General features: G+C 49.9%; 1 protein-coding gene across 6 annotated transcripts in view; it reads right to left on the bottom strand.

Annotated features, from left to right (window-relative positions):
• Nucleotides 1-15,649, bottom strand: part of Pde9a (phosphodiesterase 9A) — an 87,874-nt gene that overhangs the window by 31,870 nt on the left and 40,355 nt on the right. The window contains exon 1 of one of the 6 annotated variants that reach the window (XM_050143482.1): nt 7,667-7,768. The exons of 4 other annotated variants lie outside the window; for them this stretch is intronic. The gene's annotated coding sequence lies outside the window, so the exon portion shown is untranslated. Of the gene's footprint in view, nt 1-7,666; nt 7,769-15,649 lie in introns of those variants that run through there. One more of the 6 variants, XM_050143492.1, reaches the window with a different exon arrangement.

The following is a 15,649-nucleotide window of genomic DNA, read 5'->3' as shown; positions in this document are numbered from 1 at the left end:
AAAAGATTTATAAAAAACAAAAGCCAAGTAGAAAAGTTAGCATCTGTTGTTAGATGTAAGAAAAATGGTTTTTGAGAGGCTGAAGAAATCTTTCAGAGGTTAAGAACACTGGCTGCTCTTGCAGAGGACCTGGGTTTGATTCCCAGCACCCACATAGAGACTCACAGCCAACTATTTATAACTCCAGTCCCAGGGTACCCAGTGCCCCTTCTGACCTCCAGGGGTACCAGGTATGCACACGGTACACAGACATATATGTTCAAGTCAAACCCTCATAAATAAATAAATATATTTTTTTTTTTGGTTTTTCGAGACAGGGTTTCTCTGTAGTTTTGGTGCCTATCCCGGAACTAGCTCTTGTAGACCAGGCTGGCCTCTAACTCCCAGAGATCCGCTTACCTCTGCCTCCCGAGTGCTGGGATTAAAGGCGTGCGCCACCACCGCCCGGCTAATAAATAAATCTAAAAAATTCTTCAAACGCTGTTTCAAACGGTAACAGAACAATCCTATTTTTCAAACATGTTGGGAGGGAACCTTCAAAAACACAAACCGTTATCTTTTGCTTGTAAGATTCCATTTTCCTATTTTTTTTTTTTGCTTCCTCGGAGAATTTTTCATTTTTACCATGAATATATTTTAATTTTCTAATGAGAAAAAAAGTTGTTTCCCCCTCCCTTCTTGGTCACTTGTACTCAGTCCAAGAAACAGAACCTTGTTGGTACCCCAGAAATCTCTTTGGCCTCCCTGAGTCCCTGTCCCTCCACAGGTCACCTGAGCTCTAGGCAAATGCCAGCTCACAGCTTCCAGCCTCACAGGAACGCGGGTGTGCTGGTGTGTCCTCCTGTGTCTAACGCCTGCAGATAAGACTGGGTGGCAGCGGCGGTGCCTGTAGCAGGGACCTGTGATGCCAGGACACCCTTACCAGGCTGATGCCACTGAAAATTCCAAACTTAGCAATTCGGTTCATCAGCGGTGTGAGTACCATTTCAAGTAGCACGTGGCTAGGTGACACCTTTGCTGGCACAGGCAGATGGCACGCAGGTCGCTTAAGGAAGTTCTGCAGTTGGTACTGTTATGCCCAAGTTTCTGGTCCCCAAGTGAATTCATGGAGCTGGATTTCCAATGCAAATTACACGAGGGTTTTTAATTCAAACTCAGGTTTGGACTACACCTCCACCATACCAATGCAGTGGGCGAGGGAAGTGCAGCCCCAAACCCAGGAAAAGGGGCAAACTTTTAAAGAGGAAACGCCACAATCAGGGGCGTCTGAGTCCTGTCGTCTTGGAGTTGGGTGAGGAGCACACAGGATAAGGTAGTTTCTGAACCCAGTGGTCAGTTTTTGGGCGCAAAAACTTAACAAAGAGCCATTAATAACTGACAAGGTGTCGTCAAGAACAGGATGTCTCCCAAGAACATCTGGACCTCGTTAAATTTTATGGCCCTGCTCCCTAGCTCCTTAATTGGCTATTTTTAGGGTGTCTGTTCAATTTCTGCTATTGTAGCATATTCCTGGAGCTGAGACCTGCTCTCCCCACAACTTATTATATGGCTTAAGATGAAACCCCTTCTTTAAAAAGGAGTTTCCGAAGTCAGGTCCTTACAGCGCTGGGTGCTCTAGCCCACTGTGTGAGCCCAGGAAGATGTGCTCAAGTTTAGACACATCACGCCATCTGTGTGTCTTCTACAACAAGCTGCTTTGACATGCCCTCCTATGGATGCTCAACATGCTTGGTTCACACCATGTCCAGGCATTTCTGCCCCCTTCTTCCCTTTCTTTTAGCAGGATTTTGCCAAGTAGCCCAGGCTGGCCTCTAACTTGGGTTCTTTATGCTTTAGCCTCCCACATGCCTAGCCCCTCTTCTTCCCTCCCTCCTTCCTAAAATATACTTGCTAGTGTTTATACTCTGTACACAATAAAAAACGCCACAAAGAAGAATGACTTAATTTGGATAAGTCCTTGATGCTTCACGACCTGTGGGAAATCCTTCTGGTGCGTATGACCTTACACTCCTCACTCCAGAGCAGGTTCAGTCACCCCAGCCCAGCTTCCGGTTGTCTGCTTCTCATCTACTCAGGTCCAAATGCCTGCCTTAAACCACTCCCTCCTGGTGACCACCTCCCTGAGGACACCTCGGAACAGCCTACCTGAGTCACCCTCCTGTCCCCACGCCCTGCACACACTGCGCAGCCCTATGCCCAGAAACCATTTCACTGTCACCATAACCTCTCAGAACTGTGTCTGCTCGCTTTAAATCGCCCATTAAACCTCCCCCTGAGGAACCTCACAGGGTAATTCTCAGGACTCAATAAAGGCATCAACCTACAGGTCATCTTCTGTCTTTGTCCTTGTGTTCCTGGCCTCTCTGTGTGGCCTGCAGGCCACCTGCCTATCCCCAGACCTATAAGTAATGACTTCTTTATTTCAAGCTTGTGTCTCCTAATCACTCAAAGGCCGAACTCTACCTAAGACCCTGAGGAAGTGGGTGGAGCTAACCCATGGCCACCTGGCTTCATACCCTCTGAGAAGAAAAGCCACTTTTCATGGCATGTCTTCGAAGTTCATGGGATCTGATGCCCTCTTCTGGCCTCTGTGGGTACTGCATATAGATGGTACACATACATGCATGCAGCTACAACACCCTTACACACAAAATGAAAAAAGACTTATAAAAGCATTAACAAAACTCTTCAGCTACAGGTGTAACAAGGCAGGACAGACTCTCACTGACAAAATGCTGGAAGTTCAAGCTAATGCAATAAGTCATGAATAAGAAAGAAAGAACTCAGGACTATCATCTTGCTGATGGCAAGACTGTCTAAGGAATCTACAGATAAACAACCTCTCCCAGAGCTAACAAGTGAAATTAACAAGGTCATAATATCCACATACAGTATTAATCATCATATATAATAATTACATTAAAAATACAATACCATTGCAAATCACTCAAAAAAGTCCCACGACTCAGGCATAAACCTAACAAAAACATATGCAGAATTTGTATGCTTGAAACTCCAAAATGCTACTGAAAAAATATGTAAATGAATTGTAAGTAACTCATGTTAATGACTTAGCGAATTTGACGTGGCAAACATGCCAATTCTCCCTAAACTGGTACACAGGCGTAAAGAAATTCCTGTCAAAAATTGCCTCAATCTCTTTTGTAGAAGTAGACAAGATTATTCCACAGGTAAAAAACTAATGCAAAACGAATGGCCCATGGCTACAAACAAAACACACGGGAAAAACCTGCAGAGTGCCGGGGAAGTCAGAGAGTTCCTAGATGTGACGCCCAAACACACAGGAGAATTCTTTAAGCCACTTGTCAAAGTGAATCACTGCTATAAGAAGAACAGTGTGAAGGGGACGAAGAGGCAGCCTGAAGTCACACTCCAGGCAGCCAACATGAAACAGACTCCATGCTTTGGAGTGTGTGTGTGTGTGTGTTTTAAGAGAGAAAACATGAAGTTGGGTGGGGTGGTGGGGGATCTGGAAGGAGCTGGTGGAGGGGAAAGAATAAGATCCAATATATTTTATGGGGATCTGGAGAGATGGATCAGAGGTTAAGGCTGCTCTTCCAGAGGTCCTGAGTTCAATTCCCAGCCATCACATGGTGGTTCACAACCATCTATAATGAGATCTGGTGCCCTCTTCTGGCCTGCAGGCACACATGCAGGCAGAACACTGTATACATAATGATTAAATAAATAAATGTTTTATGAAAAATTTAAAAAATAAAAAAACAATTATTGCAAGTTTAAATAAGTCATTACCCCCCCCACACACAGCAAGAGAAAAGGAAAACTGCAGCTGGGGGGGAAATTTGCTAATGGGGAAGCTGACAATGATTTGACACAGTGTGTGTGTGTGTGTGTGTGTGTGTGTGTGTGTGAAAAGCGGTCAAATCCAACAGCAGAAAACACTTTAACTCAGCTTGAAAACAGACAAGAGGTGACATGTGACCGACCATGTGCACAGGAGTGTGAGCATGGGAACCATCTGGCATTCACAGTCACTAGGAAACGCGTATCAAAAAGCTTATCCTAAGATCAAAAAGGCTGACCACACCCAGGGCCAGGGAAGAGTAACCCTGGGGTCACTCATGGCCACGGAGAGTCTGCGGAAAAGTTTGACAGGAGCTGACCTTCCAGGCGCAAGGAGCAAAGTCTATGTTCTCACAATCACCTGTGAGCTAACAAGATGACTGGAAGTGGTCCCAACCTGGGAACAAGCCAGATACCCTCAAAGGTGAATGGATAAACTAACTGCTCCTCCAAGGAAGGGAGCTTCTCTGGGAACAGCTTGGCCCAAATTACTTGTATGACCGCATCTATTCAACGTTCTAAGTGACAAAACTAGAAATCTGATGACCTCAGGTTAGCGACTGGCAGGGGTCAAGGAGGGGTGAGGTCAGAAGGGAAGTGGTTACCCAAGGGCAGGTAGGGTGGAGGAGGGGTGGTGTGCACCTGAGCGGCAGAGTCTGTAGCGGGCTGGTCACTGAGCCGCAGCTGTGCAAGCTGCCTCTCCGTTTGTTCTCGTGAGCATCTGAATCTGAACTCTCCTCCAAGCCAGTTCAGAACGGAATAAAAGAAAATAAGGAAGGACTGGAGAGATGGCTCAGAGAGAAAGAGCACGCGGTGGTCTGGGGTTAGGTTCCCAGCACCCACATGGTAGCTCACAACTACAGGGGGATCTGTGGCCTTCTTGGGCATAAGGCACGCCTGTGGCACATAGATATTCATGCAGACAATAGTCATACACATAAAGTACAAATGAGTAACTTGAAAAAGAGTTAAGGAAGAGCTGTCCTTTGGGTTTGGGGCATGTCTCTTGGGTCTCACAGCGCTTTTATGCTTGAATTTGATTCTCAGGAGAAGCAGGACTCAGTGCCCAGATAGATGTTGGTATTCCCATCTATGTTAAGGCTAAGCCTTAGCCCATGTATGACCCCTGCCAGCATCTCTGTGGTTCTTAGAAACAGCGGCACACCCGCTGGGGCCACAGTCAGGCTGTGGCATCCACTCTGAATATACAACTCAGCAGAAAGAGCTCGCTGGGGCATTCATACAGAGGGCAAAGAACAAATTCTTCTTCAAGAAAAAAAAAGGAAAAAAAAATCCTGTGTTGCACAGCCAGTCACATGTCCATAAACACAGTCCTGGTCTGAAGCGGTGTCTGCCACCACAGGGATCCCTGCATCAGCACCGTTTTCTCCCCGCATCCTGCAGAACTTGAACGCAAGCCAGGAACACGTGTAGCATCTTCAGGGCAGTGTGTGGCCTGTCACGCAAGCCACTGCCTTTGCTCCTGTCCCTGCACTGGCCTTACTGTCCTGGGGTCACTAAGGCTGGCTGACAGCCAAGGTTTTGCCCCAGCATCTCTTGTGGCTTGCCCTTCCCTGGTGTGTGGCATCTTTGGGACGATGAGATGCGTAGGGAGCTCCCATCAGCCTGGGCTGCCCCGGCCTGGCTGCCACATCTTCCAGGTGCTCCTTCCCATGGTAATTACAGGCGCAGCTCGAACGCACAGATCAAGGGTGTTCACTGCGACGTTCCCACATTTGCACACATCATGCTTTGATCACACCCGCCCATCCTCTTGTCCCCTCCACCCCAACCCTTCTGTTTCCCCTAATAACTCTTTCTTTTACTGCCCTATCTTTTGAAAAGAATGCTGGTTTCTACATGAGAAAAAGCACATATTATTTCTCTTTATCCCCCCAAGGAGCCTAAAACCTCTAGATTTGGGGGCAACAGGGTTCAGTTGTCAAGTGTTCGTCATCCCCAACTTGGTAGCGAAGCCATGCCCTGCCAGCGAAATCCACTCCTAGAGATGACACCGATCGCTCTTTCCCAGGCTGCACGGCACATACTGACTGAAGAAGTTTAAGCACATGCAAGCGCTTTCTTTGTTTTGAAGACGGCTTAGTAGCTCTGAGAAAAGTCAGCAGTAGCCAAGAATGCTCATAAGTCATAGCTTCAGGCAACTGTCATCTCTTTGGGGTCCCTCAGGACCTCAAGCAAAGGCGATGGTCTGAGGGGAGGAACTTTGCTGGCCCGTACAGACAGAGCCTGCAGGAGAGCAAGCTGGCATTCCCCAGTTAGCTGTTTTCTAGGGAAACTCCAGGAGCTGAGCAGCTAATGCAGAGTACCCACCAGCCCTGTGTGTGCGTGCAGAGAGCTGGTGGGAGCACACCAGGGAGGACTCCCAGGTACTGACTGCCGCCACAAAGGTAGGTGCCTCGCTCTAAAGAGCAACTTCCTCCAGGCTGGGGAGGCTTGTGTGCAGTCTCGACAGGCCACGCGGCTTCTGGTTTGTGGAAGCCTTAGCTCTTGCATGCTGCTGTGTCTACAGATTTCCTGAGGCAAGCATCCACAGTAGATGCTGGCGAGAGCTGGCGGGAGCTGGAGGTCTCACAAACAGCACAACAGGGCTGAGTTTCATTTTAGGACAGTGTGAGAGGGCCAGCAGGGATCCAGCTTCGAGGACGTTAGGACATCACAGAAGCATCACACCACTGATGTGGAGCTGAGAAACCCCAGCTCCCCCATGCTCAGCTAGAGCAGGGTCTGTTCTAGAACAGGGGTCTGGAATACACCAAACCTTTGTCAATTCTGGGGGAAGTTACTGGGGTGTCAACAGCGACAGGTACATAGGTGCACACGGGATGAGGGCCCTGAGCCATGGGGCTTCCCCAAGCAGACCACGACAGAGTCTGAAGTCTGACTCCAAGCTGGGTTACAGGGGACAGTGCCCCGCCCACTTCTTCCAGGAACTGTTTATGTTTCAGACAATTCCTGACCCTGTCGGGACTCCTGTCATTCAGTGGCAGAAAGACACAAGCGGTTGGTTAAAGGGACAGCAGGAAACTCTGCTGTTCTGTTACAAGGAGCAATTGCACACTACGCGTCGTCCAGGGCCAGCAGGCTGGTGACTCGACGTCCTTTGTATGCTGAGCGGAAGAGAACAACAGCTCTGCCAAGTTTCTCCATCCCCCTAATGCCTGAGCTGGTTTGGACACGACCCCTCGTCCTGGTCCCAGGCTACTGCATGGAGGTGGAAGGCCAGAGGTGCCAGTATGGGCATCTGCATCTTAGCTCTCTCAGCCTGCAGACACAGCACTAAGAGCTGCAGGGGCGTTAAGGGTGTGGGCATACACCTGTAATCCTTATAACCGGGGAGGCTGAGGCAGGAGGATGGAGAATGGGAGGCCAGCCTGGGTTACTACATAGCGAGAGCTTCTCCAAAATAGAAAACAAAGGACACACCACCGAGCCTCTCACCCGGCAGACAGCAATGGCTCACGACTCCCCTGGGCTTGCCACGCTACTCTACTCAACGGGAGGCAGCAGACGGGGTTCTGCGCATCCTCCCAGCTGCACCGGATCAACAGAAACCTCCCAAAACTCCGAAAAACCGAAACCAAAACCTAAGCAATACCTAAACAACAATGAAAATGTCTGCTCCTTCGAGTGGTGGCATCATCATTATCGCCACTGCCACCGCCAATGCCACCGCCGCCGCCACCACGTTAGGGATAAAATGAGCCCTATCCCCTAGACTCGAAGAGGCCACTCTCCCAGAGGCCCTGGAGACAAGGGAAGGCACAGTCAGCTCATCACCCTCCCCGCCCTTGCCCTGGGAAACAAGAGGGACCAGACTCACCTCGGGCCCCACTTCTGCTCTCTCCCAGCCCCTGCCGCAGCCCTCCAACCAGCCTTTCTTCAAAACAGCGTGTGGGAACCGTCTAAAGCTGGAAGGGTCACTGGGCACTCATTGTTTATGGGCCCCATAAAACTGACATTCAGGAGGAGGGGGAGGGGAGGGACAAGACACACTTCCTTTATGACCCAGGAGGACAATAAAGTTATATGATTAACAGTGACCTTGCCTGGCGCTTCTTAAAAGTCGCAGGTTCTCTGGGTCGCCCTGCTGGGAAATCACAAACTCTCTCAGCAGTTGAAGGATTGGTATAGGGCATTTCAGTAATAAGTAAGCAAAAGGCGCCAAACACTCTGACGTCCTGGTGAGCCAAACTGCTGCGTCTGGCAACTGTCTTGGAGGTTCAGATCCACAGGCATGGGGTGTACAGAACTCTGTTCTTGGGGTGGGGGTGGGGGGCGTGGGGGTCTGTCATGCTCTGTGTGGTCTGCCTGATTTCTTTTTCTTTCCCTGCCTGCTTCCTTAAGAACCTGTGCATAAGGATACACAGCGTAGGCAGTCGTAACCGCCATTGCTGCAAGTCTCCAGGCTGCTTGCAGCAGGTCACGGAGGAATAAACATTGATACACGTGGATACTGGATGATGCTGGAGAGCCAGGGAAAGGCAAGAGAAGGGCCCCAACCGGCAGGGCAGCAAGAGAGAGGAACTGGTCTGAAAGGCTGTGCCCTGCGTGGTTCCAACTATAGGACACTCCGGAAAAGGAAAAACCATGAAGACAGGAAAAAGGGCTGTGGGAGGGAGCCAGGAGCCATGGAAACAGATCTCCCTCCCCTTCACCTGTGCCCCCGCCCACACACCCTACTGGTCAGTCTGGCTTTGAATCTCTTGCTAGTTTCAAGGATTCTGCACCCTCAGCTTCCTGAGTAGCTGGAAGCCCAGGAGGTTGAAGGTTTTCCTTATGAGGCTGCACTGGGGGACACACGGCACTACGCATTTACAAAGCTGAAGAATGTGTAAAGCCAAGAGTGTCCCCCATGGTGACCTGTGGACTCTGGGGAGTACCGCACGGCACGTCTGTCACTGAGGGTGTAGGGAGAGAATGGGTAGGAACGCCATGGTTTTCATTCAACTTCGCTCTCCATCTAAAAACACCAAGTCCCTACGTTTAAAATAAGTTGAAGGTGGAAATCACGGTGCTTAGAGCAGCGGCTAAGAGCCATACTGAGGGGCACAGAGCAGGAATAAAGCAGAATGCGGACATCTACCCAGCCAACACGCACAGCAGCGGAAAAGGAAAAAACCGAGATCAGCAAAAACCAAGCACCCTCAAGACTAAGGCTGTTTAACGGTGATAGGAAGGTTTTTATTGTAAATATGCAGGGGAGAACTGTCGGCGGCCTCTGGAAGGGTCCAGAGCAGGGAGAGAAAGCCGTAGACCAAACATGGCCAGCAAAGGCAGGGTAAGAAAAGCTGAGAGGAGCCAGCATGGACTCTGAAATGTGTAACAGGGCCTTCTAATTCTGCCGGAGTCTGGAGTCAGCATGCACTTTGGGACGCTAATAACCACAGAAGCCGTTTGTCCCTTCTGCCAGTGAGAAAGGAACTGGCTCCTCAGGTAGACGGGAAGGGTTTCACAACCTCCTGGGAAATGCTTTCGTCTAACCGCCAAAACGTAGGGAAATGGGGTTTCCTTTGACCTGACAAAGTCAACCCTAGCCGGATCTGTAGTCTACAAAGCAAGTTCCAGGCCAACCAGGGCGACATTGAGACCCTCAGACAGCCAGGCAACCAGGCAGTCAGTCAGCAAAGTAATCTTCCCAGTATATATTCTTAAAAATTACTTTATTATTTTGTATGGGTGGGTGTTTTACCTGCATGTATATTTATGCACCCAATGTATGCAGTACCTCCAGAGGCCAGAAGAGGACACCAGCTCCTCTGGGGCTGAAGTTACAGGCGGTTGTGAGCTGCCATGTGGGTGCTGGGAACTGTATCCAAGTCATCTAGAAGAGCAGCCAGCGCTCTTAACCACTGAGTTGTCTCTCCAGCCCCAACAGACAGGTATTAAGAGGTCAAAATGACTGGGATGCAGGACCTAAAAGTCCCAACACACGACTGTCTCCATGGCAAATCCTAGACTTTTATTATGAAGCAATTATTAAAGAGTCAAGCAGTGTTCACAAGACATTGTCAACATGCATATGTTCTGATTGGGTATGCAACCAGTTAGAAATCTAAAAATCCCATTTACAGGAAAACCTGGGAACAAAAAAAATTTAGGAATAAATATTTTATTTAAAAAAAAAAAGATATGCAGAGTGCCTTGAAAAAACTTGCGGAGACTGCCCACGGGGAGGGCTATCTCATGTTCCTGGGTGGGAAACCTCATTATGGTAGAGACATCATGGTCCCCAAAATCTACCAATCCATATGTTGGAAGTATTCATAATCGATGGCATAGATCCTTTCTTAAATTTTTTTTTCTTTTTGAAACTGATAATGGAGAAACTATTTCAGTTACCTAAATCAACCCAAAAGGAAGACAAATGTATGAGATTCACCCTGCCTGGTATCAAGAACCGATGTTGACGCTATGAATCAGGGGTGCACATGGGAAAGGAAAGCTTGGGAAAGAAGCAGAAGCTTCAGAAGTGTGCCAGTGTTAGGGGACACACACACACACACACACACACACACACTGACTCATGACCGTGGGGGAGGGGCAGGAGCTGGCAGTCTTAGGGTAGGAGCATTGATGAGGCAGTATGATGGGGCTTTGGGGGAGGAGAAAAAAAAAACTTCCTTTCAAAGCCGGAGAGGGACTGCATTAGGAGCGACAGCTGTCAATCATAGCACGGTGGAGGGCCCGAAGGGAGCAATGCAATCTTAAATTCCCCAGAAACAACAACTCTTCACTTTTGCAGGTTTTCAGGGGGTGGCAGGAAATTCCCTACCCTGCGAGGTAACATGACCTGGTCACCATGCCGAGGGGCAGGGCCAAGGGCAGGCACAAGGCAGGACTGTAAACTTATCTAACAGTCACAAGGGAAGGGGGGCCAGGCTTGTTTCTCCCACTAATACCAGATCCACCTGCCTCTGCCTCCCGAATGCTGGGATTAAAGGCGTGCGCCACCACCGCCCGGCTCCCACTAACACCAGAGTGCTCTAACCATCGCCAGCAGGGGCTGCCAGGTCTTTCTCACAATGGTTGGGGGTGATGCCACACCTGAGTGTCTTAAAGCAACGAGTCCATGAGCTAACTAACAGTCAGAGCAGACAGACAGACAGAGCAAGCACAGATTCTAGGAGAAGATTTGTGCCTGGTGGAAGTCTGTCTCCACAAAAGCGCCAGTGGGTCCAGGGCAAGGGCCGCCTCTCAGCCAGTCTGGCCATGACACCCAGGTGTGCTGAGGGAGACGGTTGGGCAGTGAGCCCTGTGTAAATCGATTTGAAATGGATCACAGCTTTACAGCAAAAGCTGAGATGAGCCTTTCTGAAAATGCCTCTTGAGAGAAGATGAAGGACGAAGCAAAGATAAAAGAAAATATGTTACTCCCGGTGTCATCCAATTCTCCACCTCTGCTCCTCCTCCTCTGATGACCTCATTAAGAACATGAAAATGGTGGTGGGGGGGGGGGGGGGGGGGGGGGGGGGGGGGGGGGGGGATGGAAAATAGAAGCCAGGATCTGAGAAAGATAGTCACGTGTGACTAACGAGAACCACCAGATCACTGTTTCCTATGGCAAGCCACAACAGAGCAACAACACAGACCGGTTTAAAAAGTGGCCAAAATGTTTAGAACACATTTCACCAAGTAAGCTATTCAAATGTCAATATATAAAACGCCTATATATACCGCCAAGTAGCCTGAGAAATACAGACGGAAGCTGTACAGAGATGCGAGGGGTCTCATACCCACCAAACTGTGAAAGCAGCAGGCTGATCATGGGTGCCCTTATGGTAATCAGCAACTGAGCTGCAGCTTGGGCGCAGCGGTCTCTTCCTCATACACTCGCCACCCTTCTTTGCCTCGGTTTCCCCTCCCTCCAAGGGCTTTCTGAGATCACTTCAAATAACGCCATGGAGCCTAGTTCCATCTCCAGACACATGGGAACTTAACCCACTTATGTGGCACACTTGCTCCCAGGTTGTACCCAGGATGCAACACTGGCAAGCAAGTCCACAGTGAGACGTTCACAGTGATCATAGCAGCTGGGCCCCAAACCAGAAGTGACCGACGAATACTAAAAACCCAGAGACAGATACTTGGGTTCAAGTTGAAGATCAAAAAAGCAAAGCAACCAAGCCGCTAGAGAAATCTTACCACTACCAAGGCTCCAACAAACAAAGGGGTGATCCTACAATGCTCCCCACTAACCTCACACTCCACACTCCACTGAGTTCCTGCTCCTTCCACTTTATAGTCCTCTCTCGGCCCAGCCATATCGCTCCTGTCTCCTCACCTCCTAGTGCTGGGATTAAAGGTGAGATCCCAAGTGCTGGGATTATCTTTGTGTGAGCTCTGTTTCTCTTTCAGACAGATTCAATCTCGTGTAGCCCAGGGTTGTCTTGAACTCACAGAGATCCGTTTGCCTCTGTCTCCCTGCTGGGGTTGAAGGTGTATGCCACCACTCCCTGGCCTATATGGCTAACTAGTGTGACTACTTTGCCCTCTGGTCTTCAGGCAAGCTTTACTGATTAAAGCACAGATAATATACCACCAGAGTGACCACCGTGTCCACCCACAGGGGCCTAGAGCACACGCATGCTCAGAGGCACAGAAGCGGTCAAAGGCCTGTGAATCGGTAACTGTGACACCAAGCCAGAGAGTCCGCACATCGAGGTGGCCGGCACACAGCAGGAGTCTGTACTAGTGGCACTAGGGAGGTGGCAATGCAATCTGGTGACACAGACAGAGATGGCAAGCTCTTAGGGTATGGGGGAGTTGCCTGGAGGCAGCAGCACTCAGGGAGTTGCTAAGGTTGATGGAGACCTCCATCTTGACTGGGTGATAGCTATCTGTCTGGCCTTTATCTAGTTCCTAGAACAGCGCCCTCTGAAACTGCGCATTCTGGTTAGATCTGGCTGAGCACTGGGTTCTGCTGGCCCTCAGGATGTCTTGGTACAGAGGGCAGTTGGACCATGCATGGCCCTGAAGCCCCGGGCAGCGTTCAGATGCCAATGCCATTCTCAACCAAAGGAAACCCTGTAACCAGGGCACACATTCTGGGAGCCTCTGCCCCGCTGCTTGCCACCCGCGTCTCTGGCAGTGGCGTGATGCTGCCCAAGCTGGTTAGGCGGCCCCAAGGCGAAGTGTGAGCCCGCCATTCCAGAAACAGCTATTTTGTATTTCATACACTGCGCCCTATTTGTTTTTAAAAATAATGCAGGCATGGGTGACTAAGATTCTGCTTATGAAGCTTAAAAGCCTTAATGCTTTGGGCTGAAACTGCACTAAATATAGAAAACATTATTAAGAGGCATTATTACTGCTCACAAACAACACATCTGCGCTCAAATTCTGAGCAGTAACTTCGCTTCCGGGCAAAATCAAGAGCCCACACAGCGTGTGTCAGTTTGGCCCTGAGGGAGTGCCCCTGCTCCATTAGAATCCTGCAGTTTTGTTGAGACAAGGTTTTGCCCATTGGACAATGCCCTTGGGGTTACTTAAAATGATAGCTACCATTTATTGAGCATCGCTAAGAGGCAGGCCCTCACTAAGCATTTTGCATAAATTACACCATTTACCCTCTGAAGAACCCCGCTGAGGTGTCTATTTTAATTCCTATTCTGCACAGGAAATGGAAACTCATCTGTGGGGAGCATGAGGTAGCTTTCCCAAAGCCACTTCACCCAGCTGGCAGATGATACAGCTTCAGACGGGGCCCTTTATTCTTGGCTTCCTATTTGCGAGTCCAAAGCTCTAAGTCTGGGCCCCAGAGAAGTGATCACTTAGGGAGGTTATCCAGGAAGTCCTCCAAGGTGTGTGTGTGTGTGTGTGTGTGTGTGTGTTGGGGGGGCGGGCACTGAGGCATATTCATGAGGAAGTGACCATGGTGGACAGGGGTCCCTTTGGGCAACTGCGCTGGTGACGTCAGAAGACTGTCCTCTGTGAGACAGACAGCTGTCTGGGGTGGTGGCTTTTCCATCACTTCTGGGCTTCCCTGAACAGAGGAAGTCCTCAGGCAGGCAGGGGGACAGGGGCTAGAGAAGGGTGCCACCGACAGGTTTGAGAACAGCCCAGTGAGATACCAGCCTGTTGCACCAACAGTATCTCCTCTGCTTTGCTCTGAACCTTTAGTACTGCTCTCTGGCACTTCCCCTCCGGTGATCAGCCATCTAAAAGGACTGACTGGTTTACTCGCTGTATCTCAAAACACTTCAGTGCGGCAACCACGCAAAAATATACATGAGGGGCTGGTGGGATGGGTCAGAGGGTAAGAGCACTGGCTGCTCTTCCAGAGGTCTTGGGTTCAATTCCCAGCAACCACATGGTGGCTCACAACCATCTGTAATGAGACCTGGTGCCTTCCTTGCTAGCAGTACATTGTATGCTTAATAAATAAACAAATCTTTAAATATATATACATGAAAATCCATAGCAGTATCACTCACAACAGATACACCCCTTAGGTTTGGTTCAAAATGTGGCCCATGCACACGAGGTAGTGTCTCTCATGCCTAAAAGGAATGGGAGCAGCTTCATACCACACAGCCTGTGTGGACCCCACACTAACTGCAGGACATGGCCCCCCTAATGCCACAGTGGCATATTTGAAATAGCACTAGGCAAATCTATAGATGCGAGGCAGACCAGATGCTGCCAGGGCCTTGGGAAGGGAGGGGAGAGGAAATGGAGATTGCAGGCCCACAGGTGTGGGGCTTCCATCTGGGGTGATGGAAACATTTGGGGATAAACAGTGGCAATGCACAGTGAAATACATGCAGACAAAACCGCTCTGCCACACACTGAACTCTGGATGAAATAGCATGCAAATTACACCTCCAGCAAACAGGAAAGCCAAGCTGAATGCAAATTCCTGAGGGAGCTCCCTCATCCCCTGTCTCCTAAGACAGGCTTGCACGCTGAACTGGCAGGGTTGCTTCCTTTGGTCCACAAGGACCCGGCAGAATGCTTGGTCTGGCAGTGCCTGGAGTTCCATGGACACTCCTGAAACCTTCTCAGCGGGACCTCCTGGGGCGCTGAGGTCTCTGTGAGTTCAGACACTGGCAGCACGTGGGAGAAGGTGCAGGGTGGAGTCTCATGGACACCAGTAGCACACGTGGCAAGGCACACAGGGACCCTCTGACCTGGTCTCCCTGGGTCTCCAGCAAAGGTCCACTTCTACCCTCCACATCGAAGGGGGCAGGTGTGTGCAGTGGACAGGCTGCCTGCCCCCAGGGGGAATTCTGAGCATTGTCTACTTCTGGCCACCTGTCACCTGTACTCTGCTCTCTGTCCTTTGTAACCAGTGGTGGCAACAAAGTTGCAGCAAATAAAGTCCTGGACCCCCCCACCTGTACTCCATCTTGGAGGCAGAACATTCCAGCCATGCGCAGTGGAGCTGGTGGCACGTGCACCATGATGTAAAGAACTCCACGGCACTCCAGGTTGGAAGGGTGTGGTTACACAGGCCTGTCTTGGGCTCTAGGGGGATGCTGGGCCATGAAGGAGGGCATGCAGAACCCACAAGCACTCTACAGGTTCAGAAAATTGAAGGTGCCATTGCTAGGTTCAGTGTGACTCCATGGCCAAAGGTTGCTATGTCTTGAGAAAGTCATGGGCACACAGCTCTTCCAGGGGACACATAGCCACTGCAGGACCCATCCACTTGAGAAAACCAGACACATTTTGCTTTGTATCTGGGCGGTGGATGTGGCAGCCATACTTGGGGGGAACTGCTTTTCATGAGACCACATAATGATTCTTCTCTATGGATCTGAGGTCTCAGGGCTGGCATGTGGCTATTATTCAGACATGCACG

Source organism: Alexandromys fortis, unplaced genomic scaffold, assembly GCF_014885135.2.
Source record: "Alexandromys fortis isolate MF-2015 unplaced genomic scaffold, M_Fortis_MF-2015_v1.1 scaffold_9, whole genome shotgun sequence".
Taxonomy (NCBI): Eukaryota; Metazoa; Chordata; class Mammalia; order Rodentia; family Cricetidae; genus Alexandromys; species Alexandromys fortis.
Note: the sequence above shows the minus strand (reverse complement) of the source record. Positions and strands in the feature narration are given on the sequence as shown.